The 18,595-nt window shown below is 41.3% G+C and overlaps 1 long non-coding RNA gene across 1 annotated transcript in view; it reads right to left on the bottom strand.

Moving 5' to 3' along the window:
• Window positions 1-1,202: 1,202 nt before the first annotated feature.
• LOC308587174 overlaps window positions 1,203-18,595 on the bottom strand; it is a 98,313-nt gene continuing 80,920 nt past the window's right edge. The window contains exons 3-4 of the long non-coding RNA XR_014008262.1: window positions 14,081-14,180; window positions 1,203-2,845 (exon numbers count right to left, since the gene is read on the bottom strand). This is a non-coding gene — a long non-coding RNA (uncharacterized lncRNA). The remainder of the gene's footprint in view (window positions 2,846-14,080; window positions 14,181-18,595) is intronic.

The raw sequence follows: 18,595 nt of genomic DNA, 5'->3' as shown, positions 1-18,595 counted from the left end.
CGGTCCAGTATACCTGAAGTCTCGTCTCCACCCCCATCGTTCTGCCCGGACACTGAGGTCCAGCGCCGAGGGCCTTCTGGCAGTTCCCTCGCTGCGAGAAGCCAAGTTACAGGGAATCAGGCAGAGGGCCTTTTTGGTAGTGGCGCCCGCCCTGTGGAACGTCCTCCCACCAGATATTAAAGAGAAAAACAACTACCAGACTTTTAGAAGACATCTGAAGGCAGCCCTGTTTAGGGAAGCTTTTAATGTTTAATAGAGAGTTGTATTTTAATATTCTGTTGGAAGCCGCCCACAGTAGCTGGGGAAACCCAGCCAGATGGGCGGGGTATAAATAATAAATTATCATCATCATCATCATCATCATCATCATCATCATCATCATTAATGCTTCTTCACAAAGTGAACTTAGTAACTTATGGAATCCAAAGTTGTGGTGATATCTGAGCTGACTTTAAAAAAAGGATTGTGCAAATCCACAGTGGAAGATATGTTTATCAATGGTTAACTCATTATAGCTAAATGCCACCTGCATATTCAGAAGCATTGTCTTAAGGAAGTGATTCTGAGAATTGTTTTCATATATGCATGATATTGATTGAAGGAGGAGGTATAACCTCCAGAAGTTCTGGGATTTGTAGTTATTGTGTATGACAGCAGACTGTTCCTTTTTTGCTTACGTAGGCCACAGGGCAACTGGTAGTTGTGGCAGACTTCTCTTTGGGAGGGAAGGAGGGAACAAGCTACCAGCAACCAGATCTTCCTTTTGTTGGGAAGAGTTTGCATGTACGCATGTACAACTTCTCAACAGACATTGGTCTTCTGGCCAGTGTGCCTTTTCTCTTGCTTCTTTAATAATGCATATTTATTAAAACTTTTCAAACACTGTGAGAAAAGCAGCACAACTCCGAAATGAATTACTTGAAATAGTGATAATTTTAAATACTTAGACAACCAAATATTATAAAAGAACAGGCAACTAATATAACACTTTTCATCATAAAAGAAATTCGTTTTCATCTGGAGCTGTTGTTCTGATGCATTAACCAATTACTGCTAAATATCAATGATGCATTCATTAAAAATTCCACTTAAACAGCAGGATATTTGTCTTCTCAATACCTGACATTCTTCATTCCGGTAAGTATCAAAAATATTTGAAAAGAATGTAATACATAATGAAAATAATTCACAACACTTGAAAATGCAACAGAGTTAAGCAATTTATAATAACAGGCTCAAAAATCAAGTTGTTACAATTATTTGAACAGCACCTTCTGCAATGGATCGCTCTTTCCATCTGGAAAATATTACCTGAATTCTTTTAAAAATAAAAATACCTAGTGATGCTTTGTTTATGAGGAGGGAGTGGCTTACAATACTTTTGAAAAAGGGAGTGTTGGTGTCAATTGTATAGAACCTTACTGTCAGGAAACTACCCTTAAAACAAATTATGTACAAATAAAAATATCCATCTGATATAAAAAGAAAACACCCAGACACAAGCTTCTGAAGCATAACATATGCAAATTAAAACACAAAATCACAAGAATACTCTTGTTCTAGGACAAAATTAAAATGAGCTGTTGTCACAGTAGCACACGTGGATTGCGTTTCACCTCTAAGGTAGTTTAGGGATATGAGACAACCTCCTGGAAGAAAACAAAGACTCCTTCCTTCCTTCCGTTTTGATGTAACCTGCGCATGAATGTGTATCTAGGAGAGGACCAAAGCTTCATGGTAAAGCACAGATTTGAATGCAAAAGGGTTGAGGTTGAATCCCTGGCATTTTCAGGTAGGACCAGGAAACAAGCTATACTGGGCTACACATAGATGTACTAGTGTCTGTTTTCTTATAAAGCAGCATCCTATGTTTCTACTTTTTCTCAGGGGCTTAGGCAAGACCTCCATAGGAGGGATAAGCTCCTCCCTAATCCCTCCCATCATGTGTCCTGATTGGTCATTGTGATCCTACGTTAGGTCCAATCAGCACAATAAAGAAAGTTGTGTTCATTCGTTCACTGAATTTTCGTTTGTGCCCCTCTTCCACCACACATCTTAAAACATGGTACGTTCCCATGGGGTCCTGTTCCTCCTCCTTTTGTTTGACCTTCTTTTTCCGAGGTAAGGGCAGTAATGAGTTTTGCTGTGAGTGTTACTAGCCTTAATTACATTGAAGGTCCTTTAGGACAGCAAATCAGTGTTGTTGTTGTTGTTTTTAAAAAAATATTCGTGGTAAAACAAGGTCAAGAACCTCCAATCTAGGTAATAAACAGTAGATAAAAAGCAAAGACTTTTATTTGACGTAATCATGAAATTCAATGAAGTGACATCCTCGGAGGTCTTCCTGGCCCTACACGACACAGACAAGCGACCAATTTGAAATTATCTGAGCCTGTTGATTTAAGAAGCGTAGGTTTTCAGCCAAAGAGATCCACCTTGGGTGCTAGTTTCAAAGGCAATATTCCTCTTGACTGCGATTGTAAAAAGTGGGGCCACAGTTGCATTCATTGTTCAGTGAGCTTGTCCACATAGTTAAACCCACCGACAGCAATGAATGTTAATTGTGACCTTTTGTGTTTGCGAAACCCTGCAAGGGAAGCTGGGCTCCCTCATCTCTTCCCCTCCCCCACCGAGAAACCCAAATATCTTGTGCGCTGGTTTTGTGGCTGTCTTCAGCGAAAGGTCTGCACGTGTGAAGCAAAGAGGAGGATGGTTAGCTGGAGGGTACAATCAACGGTCGATGGTTTTCACTTTAATCCCAAACTCACCGACAGCGTTGAATGTTCACTGAAGCAACCACAAGAAGCAGAACTCCACAGACTTCACAGTATCCATCCGCAAATGTCTGAAAGTAGGGGAGGGGGGAAAGAGACATTTTAAGAAAACGCAATGATTCCAGTTCCATAGAAAACTCAGTTTTAATTTGGTGGTCCCGCAACACTTGACCATTGGCCCATCCCGTTAAATTGTTCCGTCAAACAATTCTCAGTAAATAATTCCTGTGAGCCATTTAATGTAATTTCAGGGACTGCGGGTACCGGAATAGTGGGCGACACAGCCCTCAAATCCTGGGAGGAAAGTCTAACATCAGATCAAAACGTCCTCCGTGGTTTATCTTTTCTTCAAAACAAAACAAAATCTGGGAAGGAAATTGTGCAGAATAGTATTAGTTTTAGTCCATTGTTCAGATCCAAAAATGCCTAGCATTTATATAGCACTTTGCTGTTCTAAGAGCATAACATACATGATCTAATAGACCCTTACAACAACCGTATAAGGCAGGTCATTATTATTTTTCCCAAGTTAGAGAACTGAGCTTGCCTCAGGCTACTGAATGAAGTCAGGATAGAGACAGAGATTTGGAGTGGGGGCATCCCTGTGCACAACTCAGTCTCTCAGCTTCCGCGTTCCCAACTGTGTTATCTCTCCCCCCTTCCCCATACTCCTATCCTGGAGTTTCAGGCAATTCATTGCATCGTTTGTGCTCCTAAACGTAACAATAATTCTTTAAATATCCCATATAAAATAGCACAATTTCAATGTTAAACATTAAATATATATCAATATTAATTTGACATACACATGGCCCCAACTGCCTCAGTTCAGACTTGTCCCTGATCACAAAAAAAACCCAACATAATAGAAAGCATAACATCTTTCAGCAAATCTCCAGGCTTGGTCTGAGGTGAGTTTCTAAGTGAAGGAATTCCATAATTGTGGGAAACATAATTGAATACTTTCTACCTTCTGGTCCCTGCTTCATACGTCCCTGTTTCCTCCATTGTGTTGCTATTCGGATTGTAAGCGCATTAAGGGTGTAAACCTGTCCTCTCATGTTGTTGTTGTTGTTAAGAACTATTTATATGGAGGGGACTGTCTTACTAATCATACTTGGTTGTTGTATGCAAGGATAGGGTGATGAAGATTAGCTTCTCAAGTAGTTTTCGATCACAATAGATCATGGGAGAAGAGGAGCAGCCCAATCTCACACCTGGTTATTTAAGTCCTGTTGAGTTTATTGGGACTTACTCCCAAGCAAGCACGCCTAGGTTTTGACCAAAGTTTCCTACAAATGTTGGGAAGTTTAAGCAAGAGCTGTTTTTAATGCCTCAGGGCATTATTTCAATTTTGGACTTTCTGAGTTAGTTCGCATTTATTTTTAATTTATAAAGTGATTTATGTGCTGTCCTTTGGGGCATAGCCCACCCAAGCCTACAACTTTATAAAAATAATGCAGTATAAAAACTAACAATGGTAGGGGTATTAACAGTTTTCTGAAAAACAAAGTCCAGTTAAAACAAATAACCACCAAATGTATAAGCTGAAGCCCAAATAGCTTCAACAATAACATTCTTAATAAAATAATGCATGCTACTACACACAAGAAGGTGATTCAAGCAGCAAAGGAACTGCTCCTAGTATGTCCTTCCCATACGGCTACATTGGATTATTGCTTTTAATTCTATTTCTAAGCCAAAACTTTAGTAGACATCTCGGCCTAACTAGAAGAATAAAACAACTGTAGACTGCTCGGCATTGACCAGGTTCAAATACTCAGCCATTAAGTCACTGGTGCCAGTGTTTCTCACCCTAACCTACATCACACGATTGTTATGAGAATCAAATGGGTTAGGGGGCTATTGTAAATTAACCACAAGTGTCATGTGAACAGTTCAGTCATCTGACTCCACTCATTGAGCTGGGGTGGTATGGTTGGTGTGGGAAATGCTGCTGAAAATTGCCTTCTTGTTGAAGCCATCTCCAGCCCTGCTGCAACGTATAGGATTGTTACCAGAGATAATTCGTTGCTGTTCTGAGTAGATTAAGACATACCTTTCCTCGTCAAAATAAAATTAAACCCTGCTGGTAGCTTTTCCTCTTTCTGGTTGCTTGAGACTTCTGAGTAGTTTCAGCTCAGCCAGACTTATTCAGTATTCACATCACTGCAAGTCTTTTGTGCCTTATAGCCTTTTGAACGCATCTGCATGTGTTCACCATTGTCCCAATAAAGAGAGCAGACTTCATAGTTTGGGACCAGTCATGTTTAACGTCTTCCAATTATTCCCTTCCTTTCTGTATTTATTGTTCAGTAGCTGTCTTCTTCCTGTGACTCTATTCCCCACCACCACCTAATTCTGTATCTTCCTTGGTATCAAACAGGCAAATGTGTCCCTTAGTTATGTTGGTTCCATTTCATTCAGTCTTCAAACAATAGAGCTGGCTACTTCACATTTCCATTTTGCCTCCCCAATAAAGTACTGGAAAGCTCAGTACTACCATTCATTCTCTTGTTATTTCTCACCTTGAGTGCAATTCGAAAATCCCTATTCTCTCCTAAACTTTCAGTTCTGTGGTCTGCCTTTCACATTATGCACTGGGTAACAATGACTTCTCCCCCTGCCTCTTCCATCATCTGGTTTCCATCTTCTTCTTTTTAAAGAAACCCTGTGGATTGGCCATGTGTGCCTTTGCTGGTCTGCACTACAAATGCCAGATTTATTTTATGTTCATTTCATATCTCCGGGCTTCTGAGAACATTCAGATTGGCTGAAACTTTTTTTTTGTTCTTTATTTAAGGTTAGTAGGTCATAAATAAACCAAAACACTTTTCCTTGCTCTGAGCAATATGGTCATAAGCGTACATGAAATATCACTTCTAAAAAAGAAGGAACCTAACATGACTTGACAGGAGTACACGAGGAAGTAGTTCATTGTGTTGCTTTAAAGGCCATGGGGATTTCGGCTGTGGAAGTTGTCTGTCTTAGGAATAGATAAAATATCTTGTCTGATGACCTGTACTTAATTTAAGTGGCTGCTTTTGCCAGCTCTTCCAGAGGGCGAATATGTGAAATAGAGCATCTCATCTTCCGTCTTCAATCCTTTGCATCGCCTTTGATGGCTTGACCTAAATTGAAAATATGGGTGCTGTGTTGCAGAGAACATTTGCTTTACTGCTAGGCCAAGCGACATCTTTTAAATGGTTAATTAAAATGAAACAATGTTGTTCATTCATTCATCTATCTATCTGGAGGCCAAGGAGAACTTAAGGCCATTAATTTACTCAAATATATGTTTTGTGTTTACTTTAATAAGCAGATCCTATGCATATTATATATAATGAAAACCTTTCTCCAACGAATTGGGGTGGGGGTGCTGTCAACCTTGAGTGTACTTTTCACTGTAGAACTGTCACAAAAGTAGACCTATAACATAATCCTTTATATGATACTGGCACTCTAACAGTAGTAAACATTATGTTTCCCGATTTCAGTCATTTCCCCCCTCCCCAAGTACATAAAAAGCACCTGAGGCATAATAAGTGCATCAATCAAATCCTGGATTCGGGGTCTTTCTTTTGTCCCAAGTGGTATGATATGTTGGGGTAAAAAAAATCCAACTGGCATAAAATATATCCAGAAAATCCCAATTGATTCTTGTGTTTTGGGTTCCCTTTATTTTGCCCCAGATGGTGAAATGTCTTAGGCAAAAGAATGTTCCACATGGCTTTTCAAACAAAAACTGATCTAGAGAAGTAAAATTAAGTGTCCTTCTTCTGAAACAACACATTGCTTTTTTGCGGGGGGGGGGGCATATTTGCCACCCCAATAGGTATTGGAATTTGCCTTGGGAGAGTAAAATTGTCTGCCAAACCATCTAGGTAGGTTTATTTGTTCCTGTAGAAGAAATCAAATAAAACAGGACACTGATGACACCATAATTTCCAGAAATCAGGAGAGATTTTTTCTGGCTCCTTTGCTTATCATGAAAAGTACCAGGTACATTAATGCATAGCACTGTTTACATAAAAATAATTGGCATGACTCAGGCAACGTTAAGCACTATCAAGCCTTGCTGATTTCAAGGGCAATGACATGCATGTAATTGAATCACTCAAGTTGAAATAAATTAGACGTAAAGGTGGTTAGCAATGGCTGCACTGGGCTTACCGTTTTGGAGAGCTCTAATAGTTTCTCTGGCTATAAAGAAATAATCATGAAGGATTTGCTCTATCAAGAGTTAATTGCGGTGATTGTTGACATTAATGACTTTCACAGTGAAGCTGATTCCCAGAGGACACTACCAATTAGCACTGTTATCTCTGACACTATTGGGTTTCCACATGCAGACTTTGCTTCGTAACTGAACATGATAGCTTCTGCAGAGAAGGAAACTATTTCATTATTACTTCTGTAAGTTTGGGATGTTTCACACCCCGTCTTTTTTCTTTGCTTTCTCACCTCTATGTATTCACTTGTAGAAAGATTAATAAGTTATGTTAACAGAGCGCTGGACCACACATTGTTCTTGCCATGGGAATGCTACCCAAAATAGGATAGCTGTGACAAGTTCTCCACTTCCTCGCTCTGCTGCCTGTTTATACGCAATTACTCACTTATGATGGTTACACCCCATGTGAAATCTCAGCACCACATTCCTGTTGGCTGCTAGAAGGGTGGAGAATATACTGGGTGATAGCTGTACTCCACACAGTAAAAACTTGCAAATGTAACTGTGAAAGGTTTAGACGGCATCCCTGGGGCAACAGTAATTTAAGCTTAGCTCTTAAGTTACAATTCCACAAAACCCAAACTTGGCTCAAGTGGCAAATTCAGAGCACATTACAGCTGCCCACGAGGTAATGTGAGTGTTGAGCTTCCTTCGTCGCATGGCTAGATGAATAGTTTTTGATCGACCGGATGATTGCATTTGTATTTCACCTTTCTTCCAAGGTGCTCAAGGTGGTGAACATGGTTCACCCGCTCCATTTAATTCTCATAGGAACCGTCTGAGGTAGGGCAGGCTGAGAGACAAAGTCTGGGCCAAGGTCACCCAGTGATCAGCCTGGAACTTTGCTGCTAATGGTGGCTAGACTAAAGCAGACCATCAAAGCTAATGACGTTCACTTGCTCAGCACGAAGCATTCAACACTAGTGTACAATTTAGTAGTTCCATTTCACTAAATGCCCATCCTTCACGAATTTGTCTACTCCTTCATAAAAGGCATCTCAGCTAGTGGCCATAATAACTTGTGGTAATGAATTCTGTATGTTAATTAAATGTTGTTTGAATAACTGCTTCATTTTGTCCGTGCTGAACTTTGTGCCAATCCATTACATTTGGTGACACTAACTACTACTATTAGAAAGGCAGGAGATTTTTCCTCCGTCCAAAATTCTGTCATACTCTAATATGACCATGAAATAAATCTCAGACCAGAGCTATGCTGGTGAAGAGGCTGGGTATTCAAAACAGGAGAATTATTTTTCAAAGCTGGGATCATCAGGCAGAGTAAGTAGGATTATCTTCATCCCAATTGTTTCCCATGCAAGTGAATGGCTGCCACATGGCTGAAATATGTTCTCCAACAGTTCGCATGGGAGCAAAAAAATAAAATCAGCAGAAAATTTCTAAGAACTATCACATCAAAAACTCATCCGTACCAACACCAGTCACCAACATGGTTAACAAACAGTTAACCAGTTAAGCTTATTACAGGTAGTGGGAAATGGGGAGGAAGCTTCCTTTAGAAAATGTAAGTCTTGCCTGAGATTAAGGGTCTCATGCTCTACGGACTGAACTAAAGAACTGGGCCAAAGCATACCTCAGAGGGGAGGATTCAGGGACACCCCACCCCGGCAAAGGAATTAATCAGATAATTTATCAGAATATTATTTTCCAAGAAATTTCAACTCAACCCTAAAATTAATTTCCATCCATATGTTTGCGGCAGTTATTCACAGTACTTAAACTGACTATTGGAAATGCAGTGCTTTCAGGTTTTAGAGTCGGTGGTTTGGTGGTTTCTTCCTACACTTTAATATAAATATGCTATTAAACTTAATACTTTTGTGGCTGAGGGAAAGCAATAACAAAGTATAACTTCATAAATGCAACTGCCCATGCTGTGCTTCAAACAGCCGATTTGCACAAGAAATAGCACCCAAAGCAACTGTCTGCTGCACATCAAAGATGGAAGTTAATTTGCAACCAGTAGAAGTATTGGGATTTGGTTCAAATGTAGCTTTCTGCCTGCTGATGACAAATTGGCATAGAATCAATTCTAATTTATAAAAGCTTTGCTAATATTTATTGCATTGGTTTTATATTATTCATTTCAAAGTGCTTGGTTTCTTAATTATTATTAATTTATTTGCAATTTCAGTTTGTGATTAAATTAGTGTTTTTAATTAGTAGGCAATGTTAGTCGATCTTCAAGGTTCCCTTTTCTGACATAAGGGGTCAAAGTTAAACTGACAAAAGCACTGAGGTTCAATCTTAAATATCGAGTCTGAAAGGTTATGACAAAGTTGAGGGTACAGATGGACAAATATGCCATTGTCAATTTCTCTCGTTTTCTCATTTTGCCAACCTCAAGTACAGTTCACTGCATTAGCTTGTGATTTTCTTTAAAGCCCTCATGAAAATCACCAGCATTTTAGTACACTTTTCTCCTAATATGTACACTTTTGCATGCTGTTTTGCCTGATATGCACAGTTTGGAAAACAATTTTCCCTGATATAATGCACTTTATATGTTATCTTCACTAACACATGTATTTTATCTATCACGTTCTCCTCTAATATAACATTTTTTCCAGCATTGCGTTGTTCAAGAACTGCACCACAAAATTCAGAAAGTGTAAATTTCAAACAAGCAGCTGCTCTTTGGTCGGCATATTGTTTCAGGAAATGAGAAGTGAACCAAATTTACTCCCCACCTAACTGAGGGACATCAAAGTTCCCATCAGGTTGCAATTAGTGGCAAATCGTGCCATTTATCATCTTGTCTGCATTACAAAATTCTATAGAGATGTCATACGTCTCAAACAATGGACACAGAAATGGCACTTTATGTAGCCAGTCTTGGGGGGGGGGGGAGTCCAGTTCAAAGAACAAGGTGTGGACAGGATAAGCAACTACAATGCTATGTATTACAAGAATAAACTAATTTCAATTATTCCTGGTTTGCTGCACAGTTTCAAAGGTGGTATGTGTTCTTGGTATCTGTGAAATTGGGGAAACAATCTCAAACGTGTGTGTGAACAGGAAGCCCGGCATCTAGCAGAAACTGAAAAAACAGTGTGTTGTGATGTTTGTCCAAAACTCCTTTAGTGATCCATTTATACTAGCCTCCTCTAAGCAGGTGTGTTCCAAATATAATTGGAAGTCAACTTCCATCTTTCCTGACGTTGGTGGTTGGGGCTGATGGGAGTTTCAGCTGCAGCACAAAGCACCACCAAGTTGGGGAAAGATGATTTATAGCAGACTGTGGAAATACACTGTATTCACAGCTCTCATAGAGATGGCTTTGTAAGGCGTGAGTAGTATCACAGACGGTGCTTCTTGGTGTTCAGCATTCATCATTTTGCAGTGCCTATGATTCAACTGTGCGATGCAGAGAAAGCACAGCGGCGTCGCATCTGAAGTTGCATCAATAGAGGCAAGTGGTGGTTTATCTAACAATGAAACCTTGTACCAAAATAAGAAACCACAAACCGATTGATATAACGAGCACTCACACTTTACATTGTGGGTGCCCTTTGCGGGATTGCACATGGTGCTACAGTTCCCAGGGAGCTTACTGGCAAACAGGGGCTGGCTTGCCTCTCAGTATTAATTTTTGGAGGTTCACGCCCAGCCTCAGCAATCAAGTTTCTTGCTGGGAGGTGGGGCCAGCCCCATTTATAAATAGGGGGTGGAGCCAACAATAGCCAGGCAGTTGACTCTGGAGATTCCTCCTCCCTACCTTACCTTTGTTTAATGTTTCTTGTTTGCAGGTTAACTTTTTCTTCCTGTTTAGCAGGCGCTGCTATGGTCTTTGACTGGTTGCTCTTGAAGGACCAGGAAGAAATTTCCCTGCATTGGCAGCTTTTGTCTTCCCCGTAGCAATTCGTCACAACTTTGTTGGTTATGGCCTTAGGTGGAATCCTTCAGTCTTTTCTTCCCTATGGGGGGGGGGCGTGAAGTGGAGACTCACCCCCCAGCGGCGGCGATTCCAGGGTCCCCTTCTTAAAGGGGTTTTATATATATATGGGTGTCACTGCCCATACACTGAAAGATCATCAGTGAACTACCTTGGCTGCCTGCTATACTTACATTTTGCAGAGCACTCCCATATCCCATTTACCCTGTTGAGCCCCAGCAGTCATTGCCAAGTCATGGAAAGAATATGCAATTACCAGTAAAGACAGCAGAGATCACCACCTATTTTAGTATTTGGAGAACTCAGGTTTAGGCTGATGGTAAAGTGTCTTTGTTTTTCAAACACAGATAACACTTGCCCTGATGTTAATGCAGTAGCTATTGATGGTCCTGATAGATAAGTGTACTTAATGCTGGGACTGCTCTTCAGTGTCAGGGGTATGCTGAACTGGTTTTCTAGTCATGCATACTAGTCAACCGATGTTGCATGGAATGTGATGCGAGTATGAGACACCTCTGTCCATCAATTGCTATGGATTTTGAAAACAAGACTGAATTGTTCAAAGTTCTTGTAGAGATTATCTCAAGGCGTATCTACAAAATAATCTTGATTAGCCAGCAATTTCCACCATCCATCATTTTGACATTAGTACTGTCACCCCATACAACCATGAAGAAATGCAATCAAGAATAATGTTCCTCATGTAAGATGCTGCTTTCACTGATAATTGCTTGAGAAAACAGATCAGGACTCTTGAATCTTACACTGAAGCCCTCACCATTTTATTCTTTTTGCAGATTTCTGTTAAGCTGTGGCTTTGGTCTGGCAAAGCACTTTACACACAGAGATGTTTGTGATATGAAACTTGGTGAGAAGATGACCAAGGCATTGATTCTCTTTCATGAATCCATAGTTTGAGACGCCACGTCTTCATTTGCAGGAAGCAGGACCTCACAGCATGGGACATGTAGTGAGTCTTCAGGATTTCAGACACACTCAGATTTTCAGTGTTGAAACTCATGGAGTTCAATACATATTTTTAGGTAGGATTGAAAGGTACTTTGCACTGATGTACAACAGTGTTGAATATATATCACTGAATGAAGAGAGGCAAGTGCTGCTTTTCACATGGTAAAAAAGGTAAAGGACCCCTGACCATTAGGTCCAGTCGTGGCCGACTCTGGGGTATTGGTGCTCATCTCGCTTTATTGGCCGAGGGAGCCGGCGTACAGCTTCCAGGTCATGTGGCCAGCATGACTAAGCCGCTTCTGGTGAACCAGAGCAGCACACGGAAACGCCGTTTACCTTCCCGCTGGAGCAGTACCTATTTATCTACTTGCACTTTGATGTGCTTTCGAACTGCTAGGTTGGCAGGAGCAGGGACTGAGCAACAGGAGCTCACCCCGTCGCAGGGATTCGAACCGCCTACCTTCTGATTGGCAAGTCCTAGGCTCTGTGGTTTAACCCACAGCGCCACCCGCGTCCCTTTTCATATGGTAGTTCCATCAAATACATTCAATCAATAAAAGAAATGTTGCAATAACATATCATGCACTGCCGTCTACTAGGCTATTCATGTATGGGCACAGCTGTCAACTTTTCTCTTTTCTTGCGAGGAATCCTATTTGTAATAAGGGAATTTCCCTTAAAAAGGGGGGAATGTTGACAGCTATGTGTATGGGGGTGAAGAAGTGGTTACTTGCAGCCCCTGTCAGCACAGGGGTTATAATTGGAGCAACGGGATGGAAACCACATTGGATTACTCTTTCACAGGTTTAGGATTACTGTGGATGTAAAACAGACTGTTCTGGAAAATGTCCGCGTCAGAAGAATGAATTGCAATGAAGACATCTGTGGTCATGTACATGTCAATGTCACTGATGAAATTTTGGTATGCAGTGCACTCATGCGAATACACCCTCAAAGCATAAAGCACCAAAAGAACATATGTTATTATTCTACATCTTATTACATCTGAAAGGCTGGTATTACATTGGAATAACTTCATTTATAAATTTTACATGTTTTTAGATGCTCCTAATGTCTTTATATTATTATCAAATGTATTGTTTTGCTAGTTTGTTGTTTGCCGCCCTGGGGCTCTTTTATATATATAGCATTTTTGCAGTTTCCATCACTGAAGCAGCCATTTTGGAAAAAGGCCACTGCTGCCCAGCAAGGCTGAAACTGGGTTGCTCCTAAATATTATTTTGATCAGTTTGGAAACCATGCATTTGAACTATTTTTGTTTGTTTAAAGGTAAAGGTAAAGGGAGCCCTGACCATTAGATCCAGTCGTGACCCAATTCTGGGGTTGTGGCGCTCATCTTGCTTTACTGGCCAAGGGAGCCGGCATGCAGCTTCCAGGTCATGTGGCCAGGATAACTAAGCCATTTCTGGCGAACTAGAGCAGCGCACGGAAACGCCATTTACCTTCCCGCCGGAGCGGTACCTATTTATCTACTTGCACTTTGACGTGTTTTTGAACTGCTAGGTTGGCAGGAGCAGGGACCGAGCAGCGGGAGCTCACCCCGTTGCGGGGATTCGAACTGCCGACCTTCTGATTGGCAAGTCCTAGGCTCTGTAGTTTAACCCACAGTGCCACCCGTGTCCCCTTTTCTTTGTTTCTTTGTTTCTATTACAATGTGTAAGACTCTACCAGTTGCTGGGAATCACAGGTGAGGAGGGTGATGTTGAGCTCATGTCCTGCTTCTGTACTTCCCATGGGCATCTGGTTGGCTTCCATGAGAACAAGATGCTGGACTCAAAGGTCCATTGGCCTGATCCAGCAGTGCTTTTCTTATGTTTATATTCTCGCACAAAAAACCCCAACAACATTAACATCTGCACTACTACAACTGGTTTCAAAATTTCCATTCACTCAGTTACACATCTCTTTTTCAAGAATGGTGTCTATTCTGTTCTACATATCAGATTGATTTGTTGTTGGTTGCTGCATTCAGTTTTCAAAAATGCCGATGAAAAATCCAGGTATCAGATATTGCCAAGGTTTTGACAAAGTGAATGGACATAGGCAAACGTAGGAATAGGTAGAAAAGTAAAAGAGAATGGAAAGTGTTTTGCAAGCCCTTTTGTTTTTCATTCAGCTGACATCACTCTACACCAACCTCACCTTTCGTGGCAGGTAGAGACGTACCTCAGATTTTCCTTATTTAATATTTGCCATTTTTCCTGGTTTCAACTTCATGCCGTCTTGAAGATTCTCTTGCACTGCACATTCATCATATTGCTGCAATCTGAGAAAATAAATGCAACTTGTTATATCAGCAACCAAAGGACCAAATAATTACACCTGCCATTTCCTAATTTGCAAACAGTGTAGGATTTTGCAGATGAAATCTTTTGTAAGAAATTTTGTTATCCGAATATAATATGTAATATTCTGCAGGGAAGACCATAGGTAGGAAGATGGTGCATTTCAATATGAAATACCACTGTATCTCACTGGGTGAATTCTATGTCCCCAGTACATTTCCGAGCACAATTCAAAGTGTTGGTGCTGACCTTTAAAGCCCTAAACGGCCTCAGTCCTGTATATCTGAAGGAACTTCTCCACCCCCATCGTCCAGTCTGGACACTGAGGTTCAGCTCCGAGGGCCTTCTGGCAGTTCCCCCTTGTGAGAAACAAAGCTACAGGGAAGAAGACCTTTTCGGTAGTGGCGTCCACCCTGGGGAATGCCTTCCCATCAGATGTCAAGGAGATAAACAACAATTTGACTTTTATAAGGCATCTGAAGGCAGCCCTGTACAGGGAAGTTTTGAATAGTTAATGTTTTATTGTGCTTTTAATATTTTATTGGGAGCTGTCCAGAACGGCTGGAACAACCCAGTCAGATGGGTGGCATATTATTATTATTATTATTAGTTGTTGTTGTTGTTGTTGTTGTTGCTGCTGTTAAGCAATAAATAAAATGTGTAGAAGAGCAGTGCAGTTTAGTCACATTAACTCTTTATGTTGTTACCACCATTAATTTTTTAAAAAAATTCTGAAGGAAGCTGGCAATTGTGCACCAGATGTGAAAGTGCTTGACATGAATATGCACTGATCAAGTAGGATCAGCAAATCAGTATGCATGTTCATCGTTTCCTACTGCCGGGGAGCCTATTATTGACCCAAAAGATTATTCTGGTGGCACTTGAAGTACGTTTACTTGCTCTGAAAATGGAGTGCACTGTTGAAATAAAGCTCTCCAACTAAGAATGCATGTGTGCACGGCAATCCTACAGAGATGGGGTGCTGGTGATCCATGCTAATTTCAGAACAAGCACATGCGTGGGGGCTACTGCTAACCAACCTGCCTGAGGAAGTGCAAAGATTGCAAACAGAACAAAATTATCCACAGAGTGCACTGGGTCTGGCTGATCTAATCTTGCATCCCGGAGGAATTTTCTCTAATGAGCAACTCCAAATGGGCAGTACAGTATATAAATAATGGTTATCCTCTTATCTCTTCTAGGTCACAAGCTCCAATGCATGCACAGAAGTTTATTGGTTGCAACATCTTTCACGTTAATTTCAGCAGAGTGTGCTACACAGACATGCCAGAGCACACATGCCTCTCTAGCTTATTTCATTAAACAATATATGTATTCTGCCTTTTATCGCAGGGTAGGATACGGAGCATAAATAATAAAACACACAATAGTAAAATAATAAAAAAATGTTTAAAAAGCAAACAGATGTGTCTAAAAACAACAGAGAATGGCCTTAATATTGACAATCCCACAATCTCTACATTGTGATCTGCCGCTTTATGTGCCAACAGGACACACATTCGGGTTTACAAAAAGTTAAAGCACCAACGTCAAACCAAAAAGTAATGGGATACTTAAAACATACTTTCTCCTCATTTCTGGACTGCAAGATCTCCACTGTTTTGCTAATGGAACAATCTCTTATTTCTAGAAGAGAGGTACCTAGTTTGGTTTTTATAAATCGTAATGCCTTCATCTGTTCTGTAAATCAACCACACAGGAGTGCAACTGCTTTCCTCATTATTATCCCTGAAGCAAATATTCTCATCCTGACTTCATGTTTAGGTTCGGATGATTTAACAAATATCTTGGCAATCCCATTTTCTAGACAGTGGGAACTGGAATCAGATTCTGGGAAAGAGTGAGTAGGCGAAGACACAGGAGCAACCTAGCAGAAATAATACTGTAGGAAACAGGATGGAAACGTGAAAATCAGCACACAACAAACTTAAGGCATCACACAGTGTCCTGTGTGCAGTTTCCCATGCACATTAATTTCCTTTTGTGAGGATTTTCTTTTTCTTTTTTCTTTTTTGGTTAACAGTTGTCCTGATTTGGCTTGGAAAGGCATTTGTTTCCTTTTTTTCATTGTGTGTGGGAGAGAATATACAGAGACCTCCTTTTTAAGTTGAGACGAGACTGCCGTACCTCAAATTTCCTGGATGAGTTTGCACAAGACTGTTAAATGGATTTCCAAAGTCTGCTTTCTCCTTCTGTACAGTCATGGCCAGGATAAACTTGGCCTTATTTAGTGCAATAAGAAATACAGGATGCAATTTCCCCTTTCCAATAGCAAAACAAAGCATTTGCAAATCAGTTTAGTGCGGACATTTCCCTGGGTTAAAAAAATCTGCTCAAGGGGCTGAGACTACATATTACTGATCATCTGTTCAGGAGGAGCTCTCTTCTCTCTCTTTCCTTCCCCCTGAACAGATGATTGGTAGTACAGAACACAGTCTAATCCAACTTCTTCATCAGGCTTTCTTTCCCACCCTCCACCCCCAAGGGAAATGCATGCACTCATCTTCCCATCAGATCAGAACAAAGCGTGTTCTCCTTCATGGACAGCACGTGTTGTGGTGGGGTCTGCTGAGCCACCCCTCTGTTACCAGGCAGGGTCTCTAAAGATGGCCTGGGGCAGTGATTGGTTCACTGGGTTGCTGGGGTAAAAGTTATGTTGCAATTTTGGTGGGAGGGGTAAAATGTTTAAGTACTCTGCACGCAGCCTGGAGCTTTCTCTTTGCTGCGTGCAACGGATCACCCGCCCACCCACCCTTGAGTAAGGGGTTGTTGCATTGACCTTGCTATGCCTGTCATGGGGTCGTCTGCTGTTGGGGCAGGGGCCTGGTAGGAATTTTGTCCATCTGGCTGATTGGCTGGGCTATTTGGTTTTTGCCTACTGCGTAGCAAATCATCACAACTTGTAAGGTTGCGGTTAGGCATTGGTTATAAATTGGTGGAGGAGGGGTTAGGATAGGCTGGGCCTGCCCCTCCATGGTTGCTGCAGAAAGGGAATTCCGTTAAAGGAATCCTGGGGCTTGCCATCTTTTCATCCAATCCCTGGAATGGGACTAGGGCCGGCAAGCCTTCGGGGAGCATGTGGATGAGAATTGAGGGTCTGTGACTCAGCTCCATTTCTCCCCGACTTGCTTTCCCCCGCACTGTCTTTCGGTGGTGCCTGGAAGTCAGTTCTGTCCCCAGGCGGGGGGACAGATAGTCTTAACCAATGCCTAAACAACCACTCACGGTTTTGTATTTAAATAAAGTTGTGGCCAAAATTATGCCAAAAACCTTAAACAAAAATTAAGTGTGCATTGTGAGTTATTTGGGGGGTGGCTTGGGGACCTTGACACGCAAATGGCAGCATCAAGGAAGTTCAGAATATGACTATTGCAATTCTATCATGCAAAAGAAACATATGGTGCAGATTTGAAGATGTGTGGAGAATTTTTGCTATTTCAGCTAAATCTGTTGACCTGTCAAATGTTCAGCAAATAGCTATTAAATGAGTTAATGTTTATATTCAGCTTGCATTCTTTTGATGAAGAAGTTTATGTTTGGGCAGAATTGGTTTTTGGCTGGAGACATTCTCAGGGCTGCGCCATTATTGTCTTCAATAAGCTGGAAGTGACCTCAGCACAGCAGCCTTTGAGAGATTCTGTTAAGGAAACTGCAAGCTGAACTCAACCCAATGCATGCAAAAGAAACAAACAACAACAAAAGGGCTATGCACCGCATCCCTAGAAACGGGACTGCTGTGAGGCAATTCAAGTTTGTTAGAGCACCCCAATGTTTCACGGGGAAAGAGGGTGACATGAGTGAGCATGTTAGTAGCTCTCATCCTAAATGTTTTCTAATTCAGAGAGTGAAAAGAGAGACACTAAGGAACCCTATAGCATTTTCTAATGACAGTGCTTTTTTCTGGAGGGACGCAGGGGTACGCATACCCCTAAAGAGTTTGCGAATCTAAGTTTGGCCTCATTGAGTGGCAGTATTTCGATATGAGTAGGAAAATGAGAGTAGCCCTAAACATTTATTTATTTATTTATTTATTTTAGAAGAAAAGCACTGGCACAGGATGTAATACTCCTCCTGCTTATGTTGACATGGGAAACCCTATTGCAGGACACATCCTGCACATCATGCCCAATTTCATCAACTGATGGCAGTGGGGCCAGCTTAGGATGCACAGAATCCCCACACCCAGAATGCCCCATTGCAGGGCTTTCTGTAGGAAGAGCAAATAAACTGTATTGTACTTTGGTGGTGGTGGACTTCCAAAAGATATGCAGCCTTATGCTTTTCAGTTCCCTCTTTAGCCTGCTGAAACCCTCGCTTTGTCAGGCTGTGCACAGGACTGCAACCACCCCACTCCCGTCCTCCCAATTCTGTGGTT

The sequence above is a fragment of the Podarcis bocagei genome, assembly GCF_964188305.1.
Source record: "Podarcis bocagei genome assembly, chromosome: 5".
NCBI classification, from domain to species: domain Eukaryota; kingdom Metazoa; phylum Chordata; class Lepidosauria; order Squamata; family Lacertidae; genus Podarcis; species Podarcis bocagei.
The sequence above is the reverse complement of the archived record's forward strand: the minus strand, read 5'-3'. Positions and strand labels throughout refer to the sequence as shown.